Source organism: Panthera onca, chromosome B1 (genome assembly GCF_046562875.1).
Source record: "Panthera onca isolate mPanOnc1 chromosome B1, mPanOnc1 haplotype 2, whole genome shotgun sequence".
NCBI classification, from domain to species: domain Eukaryota; kingdom Metazoa; phylum Chordata; class Mammalia; order Carnivora; family Felidae; genus Panthera; species Panthera onca.
The window spans coordinates 174,115,407-174,132,482 of record NC_138342.1 but is presented as its reverse complement, the minus strand read 5'-3'; the positions used below and the strand labels follow the sequence as shown (position 1 = coordinate 174,132,482).

The 17,076-nt window shown below is 38.0% G+C and overlaps 2 long non-coding RNA genes across 13 annotated transcripts in view; both read right to left on the bottom strand.

Moving 5' to 3' along the window:
• Nucleotides 1–17,076, bottom strand: part of LOC144616106 (uncharacterized) — a 237,090-nt gene that overhangs the window by 192,570 nt on the left and 27,444 nt on the right. The window lies entirely within an intron of this gene.
• On the bottom strand, nt 13,638–16,137 carry LOC144616107 (uncharacterized). Its single transcript, XR_013555038.1, has 3 exons — nt 15,991–16,137; nt 14,351–14,475; nt 13,638–14,071 (listed from the first exon to the last, which is right to left on the bottom strand). It is a non-coding gene; the product is annotated as an uncharacterized LOC144616107 (long non-coding RNA).

The following is a 17,076-nucleotide window of genomic DNA, read 5'->3' as shown; positions in this document are numbered from 1 at the left end:
TCAACTGAGTCCTGAGAATGAAACAGAACCTGAGGGAGAGATTTGGATATGGCGAGAATGAATACTTCTGGCAGGTAGAAATATGGCCAGTCACTGGCAGAGAAAGCAGTCTTGAGATTTATCATGAACAGAGAGAGGGACAGAGATCAGATGTTTAGGGCTTGGTTATCAGACAGGAATCCAGCTACCGAAACTCTAAGCCAGGACAGAAGGCCAATTCTGGTTACAGATTCTGTGAGCTTTTGCTTGATCAGAAACTTGAAATAATGAAAAGGCTCTGGTCTTCCTCTAAAGACAGCTTCCCAGGATAGGCCTTCCTTGACATTAAAGAGACCAATTCTATTAACAGTTTGATGCCCTCTATCTGAAATCCTGTCCTCAACCACCCAGAGGTTCTGAGAGCCCAAGTTGGCCAGGAGCATTACATCCCCTCTGCAGACGTGAAGCACACCTGGAGAATTCAAGTCCTTTGCAGGCTGGGAAAAGCTGGTCTTCCAGTAGCATGGTCCCTTTTCCACTGGTCTTTCCTTGGAGCCCACCATTAACTTTCTCCTTTTCCCTCTAGAATCTTGGGCAGAGGTTCTGACAATAGGGCACTCAGTACAGTCTTGTCAGACTAAAGAAAAAGAAAGCTCTGCAGGCTGACATTGCAAAACTCTAAAGCAGCACAAATATGACAAGCCCACAAAATGGCATATCAAGTACCTGCATATTTCAATAAGGGTTATTTTAAAGCATTCTGCACAAACAAATGGGTGACACTGGATGTGTTTATATGAGGAGAAGGAGAAATTTACTGTATTTAAATATGCAACTTTTGGCTTAACTAAGCACCGGAGCACACTCTCTCATGCTATATTTAGGCAGTGGGTTTCCATGTTTAAGGAATTATGAATTATTGAAAAGTACTTTGCAAAAATTTGGCAGCAATCCCTGAGCCACAGTCTGAATCAGATTTTGAAAGTTCTAATATTTCTTCAGTGTAAGTGAAAGAGTGCTCAAGAGATCAGGACACTAAATGAAGATTTTGTAATTAAATAATCAAGCCTCGTGAAATATGGAAGGAATATCAGATTAGAAGTGAAAAGACATGTATTCTTTTTCCAACTTTATCACATCGAAGACATAAAACCTTGGGTAGCAATTAATCCACTGAATCTCATTTTTCTCATTTATAAAGTGGAGAAAACAATGTCTACTCTTCCCAGACTGTTGGCCAGGATAATTACAAGAAATGAATGTGAGAGAGGGAGAGAGAAAAAGATAGAGAGAATACATAGAAGCTGTAATGCATCAAAAATGTAGAGGATGATAACAGGGGTGCTATGAAGAGAGTATCAAAGACATAGTTCCTTTAATTTAATATTTTTAACTTCAGAGACAGTAACCCCTTCACACTGCTCTTCAGCTGATTTCAGGTGTACCCTCTGGGCATGGCAGTGCCTAAAGCAAATTACTTCTCTTGTAAACTCTTTCTTGAGTTCCACAAAAGTCTGCTTTTCTGGTAATCTCTCTTTGTTCCTTTCTTGACCCGTGTAAATCCATCTTTAATTCCAGAGTTTGACTTGAAATGTTTTCTGCTGGACCTGAGAATTCTACCTTCACTTCCAACTTCTTGGTGCAGGGACTTTCTGTCACTCTAGGTATCTGGACAAGTTCTGGGAAGCAGGTAGTTCCTTCGCAACATAACAACTTTCTCCCAGTTCTACCACCAAGGAAGTCTGCGCTTGTCTCTTGGCCTCGGTGTTTCCCAAGTTAGAGGTCAGACCTACTCCACTCTTCCTCTCAGCCATCTGGGGAGTGAAGTGGGGTGTCACACGTAAGGTCCATGGGTGGCTGCCTGCAAGTCTCCTTCACCAGTTGAGAGACATGCTGTATAGCCTTAATTTTCTTTAGAGAGACCTTCTCCTCCAAAAATCTTCCCTCATCATTTTGTAGTCCCAAACTAAGTCAAAGGGATTCAGCTGTTGAAGAACTGGGACTTGAGATCTCCGTTGTTAAACACAGCATGTATGTATTTGTTTTCCATTCCCTTTTGTATCTGATTTTATGTCACTGCTGTCTCATTCCAATATCCTATCTCAGATGAAAAGGACCATCCAAGATTTATCTCTGCATTAGATATACCATCATGGCACTATGACATTTAGATTTATATTCTTGTTCCATATTCATGATTGTTTTCCATATGAGCACTCAAATAGTGCTATTAATGGTCATTGTCAACCTGATTTTAAAGACAAGAAACTGTGATTGGCTGAAGATCACACGTCTTGCATCCGTCACAGAGGTAACTGTGTCCTTGATTATGTCTCACTGTTCATGTCCTAAATATAAAAATATCTGATCAGTTTAAAAGACACTAGATAGGACCGAATTCCAAGACTATAATTTTGAAGAAAATGGTTGTTTTTTCATTAAACTCCCTTTTCCCTCTCTCCCCAACACTCCTCACATATGCATGCACTGATTTCATCAATTCCACTTTTAAAATCAGTCAAATCTGGTCCAGAAACAAAACAATGAATTGAACCTGAATCAAATCAAGCCTCTACATCTAACTTCCAAATTACAAGAAATACAGGGAACTGAAGACATGTTACAGGAACTTACTGAGATGCAATCAACAAAACCAGTGTGGGATTCACAGGACAAAAGACCTGGTTTTTTCAACAAGGATAACAAAAAGCAAGGATAAAAACAGACACATTGAGATGAACCTACAGAGTGAAAGAGATTTGAAGAGGTATGTCAAACGATTGCAAGATACGATTGCAAGATAAAGTCAAACGATTGCGAGACTTTATTTACAGCCTGATTCAAGCAAACAGACTGTAAAAAAAAAAAGTGAGACAATTAGAAAAATTTGAACACTGCTTGATATTTGGTAACATTAAGAAAATATTAATATCTGAAGGGTGATCATTTTTCTTGTGATTATATTTTTAAAAGCAGCCTTATCCTTTAAAGATTTCTACTGATATATTGATGGGTATAATTACACAATGTTTGCTATTTGCTTCCTAATTATACAGCAATAGGGTGGAAATGGTAGGGTTAGAGGAAAAATGGCCATGATCTGATCATTGTGGAAGCTGGATGCTTATACAAGAGTGTTTATTATACTATTGCTCATATTTTTAGACATTTGAAATTTTCCACGTTAAAATGTTTTTGAAAGCCAGCGTAATAATTTGCTAACCAGAGGACTAAATAAACATTCAGCATTTCAGCTGTCTGTGATGATGTAATGTAGACCTGGGTTGAACACGATATTTGATTTATTCTTTCCCTTATTTACCAAGAGCATAAAAACAGAAAGACCCACAGGTGTAATGCTAATGGAAGCCTTGCAGGATCTACACGCCACAGAAGGTATTTGCTTTGTGCTACACTACAAAGTGAGTGGAGAAGAGGCATACCACTGCCCTTTGATTTGAATAAGGGAGCTTACTTTCTTCTCTGTAAGAGGGACAAAGAAAAACGCAGCATAAAGATCCACCCTTGCTTTGAAGTATGATGGCTTTGCTCTTGCTCTTTTCAACAAGAGTTTGACTTGAAATGTTTTCTGCTGGACCTGAGAATTCTACCTTCACTTCCAACTTCTTGGTGCAGGGACTTTCTGTCACTCTAGGTATCTGGACAAGTTCTGGGAAGCAGAACTGTGAGGAAGGGTGAGGGATCCTCCACACTAAGGGAAGATAAACTATTTCTAGAATTTATTAGAATGCCGTCTAAACAATTGAAATAGGAAGGGATATGAAGGGAACCTCCACAGTTTCTGTAATACTTTGTGTCTTTTAAAAAGCCTGGTAGGTCATGAAGGGGAAAGAAATGAAGAGTATCAACATTCCCTTCCTTCTCCTTCTCTCCAACCAGCTCTTAGCAGCTACCACTTGTCTAAGTCCAACCACACAACATTAAGCATTTGGGCTTTTTTTTTTTTTTTTTTTTTAGTTACTCTGGGTCCGAGAATTACTGCATGCCTCTGGCTGGGGTAGCAGACTGAGATTTTAGAGGAGGGTTCCTCTGAAACTCTGTGCAATTTTTGGTTGGTATATGGTGTATTGTTGGTATACAATCTATTACTTCTTACATTTGGGAATCTACTACTTTCACACACAGTAATCCAGTTTTTAGAAATTGTGGTGAAATATACATCATTTACGAGTTCAACCATTTTTGAGTATACAATTTAGGGGCATTAAATGCATTAACATTGTTGTGTAACCATCACCCAGTCACCTGTTTTTATCCTAGGCACTAATGGGACGTTTCTAAGAGGAAACTGTAACGAGGTAGGAATAAAAAGGAAGTTAGAATATATTTGACACAATAAATCTTCCCCTTGTCAGTATATGTTTTTAAAAACATCTATCGCTAACATATTACCATCTATAAAATTTTGTATGTCCACTAAAATTGTCCGGAAGCAAATGGTCTGGAATTTACAAAAATTATGACAGACCTGGTACCTGAAGCTTGTTTGCAAGTGAATGTCTTTCTATAAAGCTACCTTTCAAACGTGGCCCATATGTGTTTTGTCTACTAATATAAAAGGATGAATCTATTTTTATACAATAATAAAAAATAGCTAAGAAGAAAAAAGTCTGATAGGATAAAACTTTAGTATTGGTATTGTTACATTTTTCTCCATTTTCCTTTTATGTTTTAATACTTTATTATAAAACAACATGTAGGACTTCCTGAATTTGGTTTTACATGTAGCTTGAGAAGTAGAACCAATAAATAGCACTGGTATAACTCTGCACTCTGGAAGCCAGGGACAGACTTTGACATGTATTGTGATTGACAATACCATGGAGAAGCTTCTTTCTCTCTCCTCTTACGCTACCCGTAGCACTGGATAGGCCCAAAAAAATACCAAAGATGTAATCAGATGAGTAAGTGTCATGTCTTAAAATGCAAACACTTGTGGAGAGTTAAGATATTTACTGCCACTCAGCTCTGTATAAGGAGATGTATTCTTTCTATGGTCAAGCTCATTCATTCCAAACATGAGGACCATTGACTCTTTGGGGGCCACAAAAGTCAATTTTCAATAAATCTGTGTCTACACTAAGCCTTGAATGTAGAGTGAATAAATAGAATGTCTCAAAAACATATGTGCTACCGTATTTCAAATATATATAGATAGATAACATTGAGATGGACAAAATGTGAATTTGTTTAAAACCCAATGGAATCCAAAATGTCTTTGGTCATCATATATTTTTTTCTCTTTTTTTTTAATGTTTGTTTATTTTTTTGAGAGAGAGGGACAGAGTGCAAGTGAGGGAGGAGCAGAGAGGGAGACACAGAATCCGAAGCAGGATCCAGGCCCCAATCTGTCAGCACAGAGCTCAACGTGGGGCTCAAACTCACAAACCACAAGATCATGACTTGAGCCAAAGTTGGACGCTCAACCAGAGCCACTAAGGCACCCCAGTCATCATATATTTTCTTAATTGATGAATTAATAAAAGTATAAAACCCTTCATGAAGGATGTCAAAATTTGGAAATTCCTTCTAATCATCTGGGAAGGTTGCACCTCACTCCTTTTACTGGTTGCATAATGTTCCATGATACGGATATACTGCATTTTAACCAGCCACTTCCATATTGGTAAGCTTTCTCTTTGGCCATTTGACCAAAGTTCCCTTGGCCAGTGCAAACAATGGTACAATAAACATCCCCCAGCACACGACCTTACAAATGGGCAATTTTTTTTTTCTTTGAGGTAGATTCCCAGGAGTGGAATTTCTGAGTTAAAGGGGAAGTGCATTTTAGGTTTTAATAGATGCTGCTCTGTTGCCTTTTAGAAAGATAGTGAAGCTCGAAAGTCCCACACACAGTGTATAAGAGAACCCTATTCCCCACATCCCTACCAGCAGTGGGTTTTATGTTGCCAATCCAATAGATACAAAGTCATATTTCATCTTTATTTTCATTTGAATTTCTTTTACTGAACATGAATTCGAGCATCTTTTCATTATGTTTGTTGACCACTAGGCTTTTGTTTTCTTGTGATTTTTTTTTTAATTCTAATCTTCTCTGCATTTTTCTATTGAACTGTTTGTCTTTTTCTTGTCACGCTATAAGAAGTCTCCACGTTACAGAATTGTCCCGTGTCTGACGTTGCTCACTCCTACCTCTCAACTCACTCTCTGTCATATTAATCTTTTCTTTTCTCCACAGTAATTACCACTGTTTGAAATTATTTTGTTAGCTGTTTGTTTCTTGTCTGTCTCTCTCAACATAAATCTCATGAAAACAGAAAATGTCTCCTTTGCTCTTCTGTATCCTTTGTCGATGACAGAGCATAACACAGGATAGGCCCTCAACAATATTTGTTGGCAAAACAAATAAATGAATGGTGGCCAAAGAGTTATTCATAGATTCATACAACATAATGCTTGATTCGAGGTACTATGGAATTGAGAGAAGAGTAAAATGAATTGTGAATTGGAAGATAGGTGGTGATTAGGTGGTAGAAATCTTACATGTTAAGTGAAGGAATTTTCACATTTTTTTACAGGAAATGTGGAGTCATCAAAAGCTTTTCAGCACGGGGGTGACACAATGAAATTTATGATATAGGAAGAACACTCTGGTGGCAATGCCATGAATTAATTATAAGGGGAAGAGAAGTTTTATTAGTAATGGTCCTTCTCACAGCTCTAAAATAACTTGTGCCAAACCAGTCCAAGTGTATTTTATGGACAGCATCTTTAATAGAACTAGCAGAGTCAGCACACATTTCCCAAATCAGATGACAGAACAGACACTCTAAATTTTATCCATTATTTTTTGCTGCCCCAATTCTTTATGCTAAAGGATAAAAATCATATGAGTTGCATTAATTTCCTCAATAAAGTGGATGCTTAAATTGATTGAGAGTTATGCTCATTTTCTGCCAAATTATATCAGCCTCCTCTCATAATCCAAAATTTCTGAAAATGTTTCTGAGGAATTTTGTGTGCCAAGTACTGTGCTTGACCTATCCCTAAAGTGTGTTTAAGACTAATTAGCTAGATTGGTATTAGGAAATACCATCACCTGGTCTTAGCCTGTCACCTTCCCTAGCAAGGGTCAATGTATATGCATGGTAAAGTTTTACCTGTATTAAGCCAAGACAAGGGAAGATACTTGTCTTCTTCTTTTGTTAGTTTAATAAATCTCAGAGAATACTCTTTGCCGTGAATTTTCCAATCTGAACTGGATATTGATCAACTAAAGTGGTTATTTGGCACATCTCCCTTTGGACAGGTGGTAGTGCTATCTTCAAGCATCATTTGATTCTCCTTGCATGATTAAAGAATGGCTCCTCTGATGAGGTGAACCACACTTTATTGACAGACTATAATATAGTTAAAAGGACATGGCTTTGGCGTCAGATATAACTAAATTCGAATCTCCACTGTGCTACTTACTAGTTGAGTAATATTCATTCAGTAAATGTTTGGGAACTATTTTATACCGATTATTGGTCTAGACTCTAGAGTTTGAAAAACTCTGACTGTAAGGACCCAGAAGTTTAGCAGGAGGGATAGACAAGGAAATAAACCTTGTATAATAGAGGAAGGAACTAGGAGCAAAAAGATGATCAGAGAGGGCAGGTGAAAGAAAAGGCACCCAGACCAAAGCAACATAAGGAACAAAAGTATAAATGCATGCCTAAGAATGATATGCTTGGTGACCCAAAACACTGAAATATGGCATATTTATATATAAAACTCTGTGAGAACAAACAACTTGTTTGTTTTCACCACTGTAATTCCTGGCACCCAGGGCAGAGCCTGATACATACTTGCAGCACAATAAATATTCAGTGAAAAAATAAATCTCCGTGGGGCACCTGCGTGGCTCAGTCGGTTGAGCATCTGACTTTGGCTCAGATCATGATCTCATGGCTCCTGCGTTTGAGCCCCGTGTCAAACTCTGTGCTGACAGCTCTGAGCCTGGAGCCTGCTTCAGATTCTGTGTCTCCCTCTCTCTCTCTGCCCCTCTCCTGCTCATGCTCTGTCTCTCTCTCAAAAATAAATAAACATTAAATTAAAAAAATTTTAACATATATATAATTTTTAAATATATATTTATATATATAAATCTTTAAATATAATATATATACAGTATATGTATATACCATATATATGGTAAAAGATGTGTTGGAAAGTGGTGAGAGATAAAGGTAGAGAAACAGGCACCAGGCAGATTATGGTTGGGGTTGTATTCCAAGATGAGAAATGTTAATTTTTATTCTATACCCAAGTATTTTCCAAACTTGGTTAAGAATTAGAGTCATCTGGGCTAACAGACACATGAAAAAAATGCTCAACATCACTCATCATCAGAGAAATACAAATTAAAACCACAATGAGATACCACCTTACACCTATCAGAATGGTTGATATTAACAACTCAGGCAACAACAGATGTTGGCGAGGATGCGGAGAAAGAGGATCTCTTTTGCACTGCTGTTGGGAATGCAAACTGGTGCAGCCACTCTGGAAAACAGTATGGAGGTTCCTCAAAAAATTAAAAATAGAATTACCCTATGACCCAGCAACTGCACTATTGGTATTTATCCAAGTGATACAGGTATGCTGTTTCAAAGGGGCACATGTACCCCAATGTTTATAGCAGCACTATCAACAATAGCCAAAGTATGGAAAGAGCCCAAATGTCCATCGATGGATGAATGGATAAAGAAGATGTGGTATATATATGCAATGGAGTATTACTCGGGAATCAAAAAGAATGAAATCTTGCCATTTGCAGCTACGTGGATGGAACTAGAGGGTATTATGCTAAGTGAAATTAGTCGGAGAAAGACAAATATCATATGACTTCACTCATATGAGGACTTTAAGACACAGAACAGATGAACACAAGAGAAGGGAAGCAAAAATAATATAAAAACAGGGAGGGGGACAAAACATAAGAGAGACTCTTAAATATGGAGACCAAACTGAGGGTTGCTGGAGGGGCTGTGGGGGGGGGGATGGGCTAAATGGGTAAAGGGCAATAAGGAAGATATTTGTTGGGATGAGCACTGGGTGTTATACACAGGATATGAATCACTGGAATATACTCCTGAAATAATTATTGTACTATATGCTAACTAACTTGGATGTAAATTAAAAAAAAAAAAAAAAAAGCATTAGTCATCTGAATTCTGGATCACTGGTAAAAATACAGATTCCAGTCCTCTTCTCATAACCAAACCTAAATCTCTAGAAAAGAGGTCAGGAAATCTGTATTGTAGTTAGTACTGATGTGATTCTAATGATTATGTGTTTGAGGACACTGAGTAAGGCAAAAGAGCATGAGCGTCTGATCCAAGACTACAGGATTCATAGAGGAAATGAGGAAACAAATATATCATATGCTGATTAGTTTGACTTGTCAAAACCCAGTGATCATTCGAGAATAGTAATGAGAGAGGCATCTAAGTTTCCAATTTGGGTCCCTGGATTAAGTTGTTGTCAAGAAATAGAGTAAAGAATGCCAGAAGAAAAACTGGTTTGGAAGAGAAGATAATTTTAGACAAGTTAAATTTGAAGTGCTTGTTGTAAAACTGGGGGTAAGGTCCATAAGGTATGAGATAAATGGAACTGGATCTTAAGAGAAAAATCTGAGCTTAAGTTATACAATGGGAGAGATCAGTTTTTAGAAGATGTAATGTCATCATCTGTTCAGATTGTCCCAATAATTCATGCTATGAAATCTTGCCATATGGCATGGCTCCAATGGTGTCCTGGCAAATGTATCAACTGGCTTTCAAGGGTGGGGGGTGGGGAAGCCCTAATTTGTAGCATTTGTCAATTTTTCATGTTGTGAATACCCCCACCATGGAAGTTTTCAAGCTAGCAAACACATCACTGAATATGAGATTGGGAAGGGATGTGCACAATTGGTTCTCATCAGTCAGTAGAAATGGATTTCAGCACACAATTGCATAGTCCCTTTGCCCCCTCCCCCAGAAATGCACCCTAATGAGTCCTTACTCTAGTAAAAAAAAAAATTCCATCCTAGCAATAAACAGAATTCAATAAGAAGTCAAGCTCAGTACATTCAAGTAAAGTGATTTCTTCCCAAACATCCCATCTGTTCTTCACAACCCTTCCTAGGTTGCCACACTCTGCTCAGTGCCAGCTGGCACTCCCAAACAGCTGGGTAAAATCATTACTCATTGTCCAGATGTGTCATAATTCAGTCAGATCTGGCTCCTAACTCTATGGCACCTCCAACCTTCATCAGAGGAATTAGCTTAAGTGACCATTCTAGATCCACTGATTTAGGGCTCAAGTTCCAGGACTGTTGGATTCCAACGGCTAGCTACTGGTTAGGCTTACAACTCCTAGGTTCCCCTCACCTGCCTCACTCATTTTCCCATCACTATTTGGCTGAGAAAGTTCCACATCATTCATTTCCCTCCTACCAAGCCCTTTGGTAAAGAAGCCTTTGTAATCACTTCCTGAAGGTGGAGGGGGGTAGATTGAGAGGAGACAAAAGTTCAATAACTGGCTCTGCTTGTAATTAGTTCATGCTTTATAAAGAGACTGCAATTCTCTCTGATGTTATCTGTCAGGCAAGCAGAACGTGTCTGATGTTTACCAAAATCTCATATCACAGTATCTCCACACTGCTTGTCTTTAGGACACAGCTAACAGATTATCTTTGCTTGGGTGCTTGTTGTGTGATATACTGTAATTTTCTTTCAGCATTTTAGAGATAGAATTCCTTTTTTTTAAATCTCAGGTGTATCATTTCTTTTAAGACATCAGCTGACAGACTAACTATTGATTCTTTTAAAGCATCATTTCTTTTGGTAGCTACTTTTAAGGCTTTCTCTTTGTGATTATTTCAGCAGCCTTATTGTGATGCGTCTCTGTGTGGTTTTCTTGGTATTTATCATATGGTGGTTCATAGTACTTCTTGAATCTATGGCTTGACTTTTTGCATCAGTTTTGAGAAATTCTCAGCCATTATCTTTTCAAATATTGCTTCTTTTTATCCCTTTCTTTTTCTCCTCCTGCACGTGACTCCAGTTATACTTGTGTGAGACTGTTTTACTGTCCCACATATTACTTATGCACTTTTTGTAATTTTCATGTTTTTTTCTCTATGTTTTAGTCTGGATACTTTCCTTCTGACCTTTCTTCCAGTTAATTAACTCACTCTTCAGCCCTTTCTAACCTGATATTAAACTCGTCTATTAAGTCCTTGGCTTCTATTATTGTATTTTGCAATTTTGTAACATCAGTTTATTTAATTTTTTATTAATTCCTGTTATCTGCTGAAATTCTCCACTTTGACATCTATATTCATGAACATCCATATCAGATAATTCTAATAATTATAAGTCTGTTCATATTGTATGCTTTGATTTTAGTCATATCTTGGTTTCCTAAGTAATTTTTTATTGAATGCACATTATTGGTCACATTTTATTGAATGGCATTGTGTCTTAAAAAACTGTTATCTTCTTCCCAAGAGGATTTATGTTCACTTTGGGCAAAAAGAGTAGCAACAGCCCATCTTGATCTGATCAGGAATTAAACATACTCAAAGCTGGATTTCAGACGTTGAAAAGTCTTATCTAATTTGGGTTCTCTATTACTGCTAAGATGTAGCCATTTGGGAGCTTTGACTAAAAGCTTAATATGTTTACAAGAGCTCAGAACCCTATATATTGTCTTCCTAGCACTATGAGACTGCAAAAAGTAACTGCTTGGCTTCATAGCCTCTCAGCCTTCGACCTCTCATGAAAAGACAAATACGTTGGTGTGAAAAAGCAATATGGAATATCAGATTCACTCTTCTGTGTTTCTCTTCACTCTGGGGTCTTGAGTCATCCAATCCTTATATTGAAACTCCAATATATGTATGTCTCTCTGCCCTATGAAACTGAGGAAAGTTCTAATCAACTTCTTTGCCTTTGGGTACAACTTCCTGAGCTTCATAGCTTTTTCTGCCATGCAGTTTATGAATCGACAAATAAGAGGAATAATGGTACGAAATTTTGGACTTGCCTCAGTATATTCTCTTCTCTCTGAGAAATTAGCCACTCAAGTCCTTGATTTATTAATAGCTCTTTGGTGCCTTCAAATTGATTTTCTGCTCTGCTTTATCCAGGTTTTTTTTTATGTTTATTTATTTAATTTGAGAGGGAGAGAACACAAGCAGGGGAGGGGAAGAAAGAGGGGGAGAGAGAGAATCCCATGCAGGCTCTGTGCTGTCAGCTCAGAGCCCAATGTGGGGCTTGAACTCACAAATCGTGAGATCATGATCTGAGCTAAAATCAAGAGTCTGACACTTAACCGACTGAGCCACCTAGGTGCCCCTTATCCAGGTTTTCTAGTTGTTCTCTGAAGAAGGTTGTTTGGCTATAAGGTAGTTCATAATAAGCAGAAATCCAAGATAGTGAAAAGTAGCGTGAAAACAAAGGACTTTCTCTTTCACATGAAATGAGGTATGAGAGTTGAATTAACGATTTGGCCTGAGCTACAAGAAGGACTGTGTTACAGGTTATGGGTTTGGAAAGAGCACATGAAAAGAAGGGTTGGCAGGGGACTATCAGGAGTAAATTTTGAGATGGTAGCTAAAAAAAATTAAGAGTGGCTATCCAAGAAGGATTTTGGAGTATGAGTCTGGAGTTCAGAGAAGAGGTACAGCCTGGAGATATAGATTTGGAAATCATGAGCATATGGATGGCATTTAAAACCAAGAAAGTAGGTGAGGTCACCAAATGTATGAGTGTTGATAGAAAAGAAAAAAGATCTAAAGAGTAAGTCTGGGGAATACTAACATTTATGTAGGTGTCAGGGAGATGAGAAGAAACCAGCGAAGGAAAATAAGAACTTAAAACAAGAGAGATTAAAGAAAACCCAGGTGAGCGAGATGTCCTGGAATCCAAATAGAGAAGCTATTTCAAGGAAAGGATAATAAATAGTATGTCAAATACTACTGAAAAACCAAATCAGATGACTGAAAAGTAACCTTTGGATCAACAACATGAAGTCATTGCTGACACTATGGGAGTCATTGGAAAGGTGGGGGTAAAAGTCTAATTACAATAAAATCAAGATAAAAACGGTGACAATGGGAAATTAATTCTTGCTTTCTATTTTATTGGACTTTCCAAAATAATCTCATCTAAAATTCGTCTTATTTCTTAGAACAGATTACATGATTCGTGTATTCACAAGGCACTGATTCTTTAAGCATACCTCCTTCAATGTAATCTTCAATACCTGTTCATGGCTGAAGACATGTTTTGCCCTAAAAGAGTTAACAATCACATGTATGATGTAAAGATTTTCTATGGTTTCCAAATTCCCCAAGCTATTATCTGGGCCCTTGGGCAATACTGAACAGTAATGAAAAAAAAGTTACTTCTAGAACATGTACTACAACAAATACTTGTCCCATGAGGCTCTTCAACAGTTGCCTCTGCTTTCTCAATTCTAGACTTGCCCACACACAAATAACTCTTTTGAACTTTGGGGAAAAAGATGGAATGTCCTTGAACCTAACAATTCTGACACATGCATCATACTCTTCCCTTCTTCCTCTAGATAATATTTATTTTCTCAAATAAACAAAAATGAGGAGTGGTAAACTCACCGATTTCTTTTCACGTTCACCCTTCAAATATCCACCGCTAAGATAAGCCCCTAGAAGACCAAGAAAATTTATCCTCCTTCTAAACGTCTGACTCAATATTTTAAACTCATTCAGGGTTCAAGGTTATTCTGGAGATCAGAATGAGAAACTGCCTTCATTCCATCTCTAACAACAAAGATGCCATTTTATGTGATTACTCCCTATCATACTTTCCATTAATTGTCTCCACAATATATGATGTGGTATATTGCTCAGGATATGCTAACCACTGGAACAAACATACCCCAAGTCACTGAATGTTATCAAGTATTTTCTTGCTTAAATAAATTCCAAGGTGGACATTCCTGGTCAGGTGGTTCTCCTGGGCAGCTTTTCTCCAAGCAGCATCTCAGAAACCCAGGCTGCTTCCATCTTGTGGCTTTAAAGTACCCTTGACATCTTTAGTCAGCAGATAAAGGGAAAAGAGAAAGGTTTGCACATAGAGTTTTGTGGCCAGTCCTGGAAATAACATGCATCACTTCCACAACATACCATTGCCCAAATATTGGTCACGTGATTTTAAACGAAGTTCAAGGGAAATGGAGAAACACATTTTTTCTTGTGTACTCAAGAAAAGGAAATATGATTGCTGAGCATTTAGTCAGTCTCTACTATAGACTTCCTTCTGGCCATTAAATTCTTATCATACTCTTCCTTTTATCTGCAAAGTACACTCACCCCCTCGCTAATAGGAACAACCCAAAGTCACACTCCATCATTACGTCTAGTTTAGAGTTCAGGATCTCCAGACGATGCACAGTCCTTCCAGCAGAACTAGTTATGGCTCCCCATGCTCTGGTAACCTATGAATTAAAAGATAAGCTTTCTGTCCACCACCACCACACACACATACACACACACACACAGCCAATATGCAATGTTGGAACTGAGGCACTGTAACAGTAATAAACACCCCCATTTACAAAAGGAACAAATGGAAAAGCCTAGAAGTCAAGTCCTTTGGGTAGAAAATGTGAAGGACCTGAAATGGTGATAGGAAAAGATGTTTGGTAAGCTTTTTCTCATGTTTTCTAAGTGGAATGTCCCTTCCCTGTCCATCCTCTGTGGCTCTGACCCCATCCTTTGTGAGCTTCACCTTGTCCACTGTTCTCTTCGGCCACATGTGAAGGGGGAGAGAGGGGGCATGCCATTTGGGAGCACCGGAAGTCAGCCTAAAGTTTATGGAAATGTGGAGCTCCAATGGTTGTTTGAAGTCTGAAATGGCCAAAACTGATGTTTTTGTTTGTTTAGTTTGTGGTTTACTTGGAAATATAAATTTCTCAAAAGCTTAATAGTCTTCTGATCAATTTGCTTCCCAGCAGTTGTATGTGCCAGAAACCACCTTCAAAGATTTCCCCTAGACATAATTCTCAAATACGTTTTATCTCTCTGCTTTTTGCCACCATTCTGATCTCTCTCAATTTAATAATAGGCTATCTTGAGACTATAACTTTTGAATGGAGAATATCCATCCTTAAACTGATCTTTTTTGTGAATCACTTGATTCACCTGAAAATATTGACTGAGCTGCAAATGTTCAAAATTTGTTTTTTTCTTTTAAATTCCATTTCCCACAGTTCAGATTCTACAAACAGCTGACTTTTCAACTTTGCAGAACTGCATTTCCAGACTCTCTCTATTCCCTTTCATTTATGCTTACAAACTTAGACATTTCTTTTTCAAGCTTTTTCTTGGCCAAACACAGCCAATAAAAACCCCACACCACTAGAGTTATGTTTCTCATTCCTTCTCCTGGAGTTCAATTCCAATAGGCACATGTTCTACCTTCCAAGCATTCATAGGGAAAAGTTTTACAAAATGTCTTACCACTGCATAATAAGATTACCATTTTTCCAGCTGCCAATTTCAGTTTCCTTACTGACCATGGCCAATTGCTAAGCCAATAACATATAGTTCAAATTTTTCTTATGAAAGAACACCACTTCAACATATAAACATTTGTATTTGAATAGGTTAACTGCTATAGCAAATGCCCCAAAATCTTACTGGCTTAATGTAATAAAAATATTTTTAAGTCCACTGTGAGTACTCTTGGTTGGGTGGTTCTCTTGAGTGGTTATCCTGCAAACTGATTTAGTAATCAAGTGCTTCTATCTCATGGCTTTGCCATTTTACAAGTTCAAGGTAATCCTGGAATAATCTGGGCAGTAGATTGGGGAGGTAAGAGTAATGTAAAAAGAGGATTTATGACCATGCCTAAAAATTATATACATAAATTCTGTACACATTTATTTTTCCAGAACTCTGTCACGTAGCCCCAACACAGCATCCAAGAATTCTGGAAAATAACATCTTACCATGTGCCCAGGAAGAGGTAACAGGATTGGTGAGCATGTAGCCAGCTTTGAAGCATATGTAGCTAAAACCACAGATTAGTCCAATATTGGCAAGCAAGGATTATCCAATTCTAAAATATACAGCAGAGACATACAGAAAACTCAGCCCAAACCCTGAAAATGTATTTAATTAATATATTAGCTAAATGCATTGAGAATAGAGGCACATGGGTGGCTCAGTAGGGTAAGCATCTGACTCTTGATTTCGTCTCAGGTCATGATCTTACGGTTGTGAGATGGAGCGTGGCACAGAACCTACTTAAGATTCTGCTTCTCTCTCTCCTTCTGCCCTTTCCCCACTCGCTCACATGTGCTCTCTCTCTCCCAAAAAAAGAAAGGAAGAAAGAAAGAAAGGAAGAAAGAAATAAAGAGAAAAGAAAAAGGAAAGAAAAGAAAAGAAAAGAAAAGAGAAAAGAAAAGAAAAGAAAAGAAAAGAAAAGAAAAAGAAAAGAAATGCATTGAGAATGTACTATTTTCCAGGAATTCTTCCAATTCTTTCATACTTGATCACTGGTTCTTAAAATAATCCTGTCAGATGGTTGTATTATTATACACATTGCATAGATGAAGAAACTGAGGCACAAATGGATCAGGCCTCACAGCTGATAAGTGGCAGGAGCAGAATTTGACTCAAGCAGCCTGGTTCTAGAGCACAGAATCATCCATTATAATATTCGGCCCTTTCTGATTTATTCATGAACTTCTCAGTTAGTAAGTTTAATACACTATTGACTAATGGCATATTGTCTCTTCTCCTCTCTGACCTAGAGAGCCATTTTCAGCCTTGTCTGTCTATTTGTTTGCACTGATTCTCTAGGACCTAGTCTTTTTTTTTTTTTTTAAGGTCTATTGATTTATTTTTTAAAGTGCAGGGGGCGGGGAGGAAGAGAGAGAGTGGAAGAGGTGCAGAGAGAGAGGGAGATAGAGAATCTGAAGCAGGCTCTGCGCTGTCAGCGCAGAGCCTGATGTGGGGCTCAAACTCATGAACTGTGAGATCATGACCTGAGCTGAAGTTGGACGCTTAATGAACTGAGCCACCCAGATGCC